Source organism: Schistocerca serialis, chromosome 3, assembly GCF_023864345.2.
Source record: "Schistocerca serialis cubense isolate TAMUIC-IGC-003099 chromosome 3, iqSchSeri2.2, whole genome shotgun sequence".
Lineage (NCBI taxonomy): Eukaryota > Metazoa > Arthropoda > Insecta > Orthoptera > Acrididae > Schistocerca > Schistocerca serialis.
Genome location: NC_064640.1, coordinates 322,756,260 through 322,761,040, shown reverse-complemented (window position 1 = coordinate 322,761,040; position 4,781 = coordinate 322,756,260). Strand labels below are relative to the sequence as shown.

Sequence of the window (4,781 nt, the reverse complement as noted above, 5' to 3'; positions counted from 1 at the left end):
TTAGCATAAGTTAGTTTAAGTAGTGTGTAAGTCTACGGACCGATGACCTTAGCACTTTGGTCCCCTAAGAATTCACACACATTTGAAAACACACACACACACACACACACACATATATATATATATACGTCCGTGTATATATGTGTGTGTGTACGTCCGTATATTTCACTTTGTAGCCAAAATTACATGTGTGTGTGTGTGTGTGTATTTATTATGCTATTTTAGATTAATAGTTAAAAGCACGTACCTCGGGTACCAGTAAACGGTGAAGAAAACATCGTTTTCACAAAGTTTTTACACCCATCTGACCTTATAGCAGTCCGCCCCCGGTAGCTGAGTGGTCAGCGCGACAGAATGTCAATCCTCAGGGCCTGAGTTCGATTCCCGGCTGTGTCAGAGATTTTCTCCTCTCAGGGACTAGGTGTTGTGTTGTCCTAATCATCATCATTTCATCCTTATCGACGCGAAAGTTGCCGAAGTGGCGTCAAATCGAAAGACTTGCACCCGGCGGACGGTCTACCCTATGGGAGGCCCTAGTCACACGACGTACACCTGAAAGAAACATCTTGATCTTATTCTACTCCTGAAAGAAAACGTCTTAGCGTCCATTTGTAATTAGCACTCAGTCATTTGTGTTTCTCGGATTTCGTTCATATATGAAGGGCTTATTTCAATAGTGGTACAAGTCCAGTTTTGTTCATTCTGAGATACAGAGTCCTAAAGTTAAATGAGCGCTGAAAAATCTGCAGTTGAGATACCAGAAATATTCAAGTATATGGCTTGTTGCTAGATATGAACCTTTCTTTTTATTTGTTTAGATCATTAATTTCAGCAGTATTATAGGCAGAAAAGTGGAAGTAATGGAGCTGTACCACTATTGAAATAAAATAAATTGAACATTGTATATAAACCTGTTAATGTGTGACTTTCATTAGTGTTAGGGCAATGTTTATGTTCCTGTTTTGCGCACCACACGTGTCACTGTACGCAACTACCTGTTTTTGTGAAGTGACACACTTTTCAATAAGTTTCAATAAACAGGTACCAATTTCCTGTGAACCCCTTGATCCAGATGTTTCATCCCAAAAATAGATATGAATTTTGCCATCAGTTAAATTATGGCAACCAAAATTATACACGTACATGTTTCTTTTGTAGTACGATATCGATGTTGTCAGTTTAGGAAATGCAAGTGCTTTTTGCTGGTCAAAGGTAAACACGAACACCTGGGAATCCGCCCCTTCACTACATGCTGTGTCTGTAGCCATTGCTGTTCTTGCATTGCACCTCCAAAGGTAAAGCTCCTTTTCAGTTTGAAGCTTTCTTATTTCTTCTGCATTGGTAGCCGCGTCCATTTCAAAGCTCAGTTAGTCACAAAAAGAGCAAGTTTCTTTACTTGGTGGTCGAAATGACAGGTTGAACCTTTGTTAAAGATTTTTCGATAGATGTGCTCCCCCACAGTTTCTTTATTCTGAGATATGCATTTATCCTTGTACAAATCGTACATTTTGGCCACACACAGCTCAGGATTTAAAAACTTCTGTAGGAATTATCCTTTCTTGCATAATGGCTCTCGGAAACTGGAAAGCTTTTGATGTTTTCCTTTACATCATTGAACAGAATTTCTGGTACAGAGAATTTGTTCCGATGTTTGCCCCTTCCATCAAGGTGAGGTGTACCTTCTTCCTTGCTTTTTGTTAAATGTCAAAAGTATTCAAGAAAAACTTCTTGCATACTATTGCACAGTTTCCATTCACATGTAATCGATATTAATAAATACAGCTTTTCTGAAAACCAGAGCAATCTTTTGGCTGTAGGCGATTAACTGAATGATACGTGCATAAAACATTCAGATAACTATTTTGGCGATTAATATCACCCATAGACGAGAAATTGTCAAATAACGTCTTCCTCATGCTCCGAAATTTTATTGAAACATTTACGTGCACACCAGCAGTTCACATTGCGAAATGTTTTTGTAGGAATTATTTTACCAGTTGCTGCGACGTTTAACTCCCCAGTGTTCCTTTTTTCTTTCGAATATGCTTTTCATATGTGTCCGTTTTCCTTGCACCCTTCTTGCTTCGAGTACGCTTTCTTTTTGTCAGCATATCTGCGGCTGCACCGTTCGCACAGGCATCAGTAATAGTCTCCTGTTTCAACGTTTTTTGCACTTTCATTGGAAGTTTCATCGTGATCGGTGCTGGTATCTAGATAGAAAGTAACACAAGTTATCATTTATACAGCCAACGGCCTTGCCGCAGTGGTAACACCGGTTCCCATCAGATCACCGAAGTTAAGCGCTCTCGGGCTGGGCTAGCACTTGGATGGGTGACCAGGTGGTCTGCCGAGCGCTGTTGGCAAGCGGGGTGCACTCAGCCTTCTGAGGCAAACTGAGGAGCAACTTGATTGAGAAGAAGCCGCTCCGGTGTCGGAAACTGACATACGACCAGTCGAGCGGTGTGCTGACCACATGCCCCTCCATATCCGCATCCAGTGACGCCTGTGGGCTGAGGATGACATGGCGGCCAGTCGGTACCTTGCGGCCTTCGTGGCCTATGCGGTAGAAGTTTAGTTTTATGATTTATACAGCACCTGATGACTGAAAACATGTATAGTGAAATGCATTAAGATGAACACCCTCATTTTCCATCGTTATTGTCAACATGGTCTTCATTCTCGCATATTCCTTTCTTGGAACAAAAGTCTATAATGCTGAGAGAAAAGTAAGTAAATTCTTTTTACCAGCAATCGTTTGAATATATGGATCATCAACTGCAACACAGTCACTTGATAACGCTCCTGAATCCATCATCTTCGCAAGAAATAGCAACACGCTGCAATGCACAAAAGCACACGGACTTGTACCACTACTGAAATAAATTCCTGATCGCTTTTTCTAATGCGTGAGCATTGAAGTGCTCTCTGTTGGCAGCAAATAAATTAAAAACGCCGTGTGAGTACGTACGTGAGGATAAATGCATTTTTTTGAAAAGTGGACTTGTACCAGTATTGAAATAAGCTCTTCATATGACCATTTTCTCATATATCTCTTCTGATCATAATCATATTTTATTTATTTCTGGTGTTTGAAATACTGTCATCTGCGTTCCGTACAACGTTAAATTTTCCCGAGTTAACATAATGGCTATTACACACTCGCCGAGGGATGGAGCGATGTGCACAACGCTCTGCCCACAAAAATTCCGGCAGGAATATGTACTACCGCTTTACATTTGTCGCCACAGTATGTGAGGCGTACTGCCCTCACTTCGCAGACGTAAAGGTCTCAGCGTCTTTGCTATTTTTCCAGACATAGGTGTGGCCCGCTGCGAGACGAGAGAGCTCTGTTAATTTAGTTCTCAATAATGCTTTTATAGGACGTGAATCTCCCCACCGTGTCTCTTCTACGTCACACGGTATGGCTTCAGCCAACCGCTTCCTCGTTATAGGTGAATTTTTATTTTTCTTGCCAGGTCGCCACTAGCCTTGTTAATGCTGTCTAGACACTTACCCACGATCTCGGCTGTGTTTATTTAAAAGGTATTTTATTGTTCTCCCCTTATTTCTTTCTGCACTGCAGCTGGGCCTTCTTTTGTTAATGTTAATTAGGGTTTCCCAATGTCATTAGCCACGTGCACAGTCCGCCTCCAAACTGCCTCATTTTCGTGTGCCCGTGTCGTTATAAGGGTAGATATTGTTTTATTATTCGGTGCATGAGATTATTGCAGTTTCTTCCTGTTAACAATATAGAGTTATTTTCTGGGGGTTTTATTCTGTATCGTAATTATGAAGCTCATGTAAGGTCCAAAAAATACAGATCCCTTACACATGCCATCCCTTCCGACTTGATTTTGTGCTGCTGTGAGCAATGGTTGAGACATTGGTCATAGCAGTGCAAAATTATAAACTCAATTGATTTTGGATCGTTGTTCAGCTACTGGTATAGCTTATTCTACATGATCTTGTCTCAATATTCTAAATTTTTAATTTGAATTCTGGCTTTACATGGTATTGTCTACCATGATGATTACAGTTTCGTCTTTACAGTCTTTTATAGCAGTTCTGATTTATTTAATCATACAATATTTCCTTTGTCTTATTAACTTATGTCAAATGGTTTATCCACTCTTTATCTTGTCCTACTTTGTTCTTAACTCTAGACATTCCACAGTTATCAAACACTCATGATGTTGATTGTGGAAGATGAATTGAACTTAAGGAAGCGTTTCTTTCTATTATCTATAGTCTCAACACATCAATTACATTAATTAAATTATCATATCTAAAATAATTAATAATTTTCTGGATAATACAAACTTTACATTCATTCACATTATTTATCTTTACAAACATGTTTTCTTAATATCTACAATACACAAATATTAGATTAACTGAATAAACTTTACATATTAAATACAAAAAATAAAAAATGGTACATTTTTGAATTACATTACAATTTACAAGAGTAATTACAAAATGCAATGAATTACAAAAATACAAATGTGCAGTGGTACAATTGTGATTTATTATTTACTGGTATTTCAATTCTTTGTTCAAATGAGCGTCTTTCACACTCTTTTTCACAATATTACAATGAATTTGCCACACACATCACTTTTTTTCATTACACTTTCACTTTAACTTTGGGCAGGGTCTCTTCTCGATGCTTCTGTTGTTGCTTAGTGGTGGCTAATGTGGATAGTCAGTTGTTGGTTCTGCTGTTGCTGAAGATCATTAGTGTCTACAGTCCTGAGTGACTGATTACGACTGCTATTACG

At 39.0% G+C, this 4,781-nt stretch overlaps 1 pseudogene; it reads left to right on the top strand.

Moving 5' to 3' along the window:
• Positions 1–2,245: 2,245 nt before the first annotated feature.
• LOC126471796 (5S ribosomal RNA) lies at positions 2,246–2,363 on the top strand (annotated as a pseudogene).
• The last annotated feature ends 2,418 nt before the right edge of the window (positions 2,364–4,781 follow it).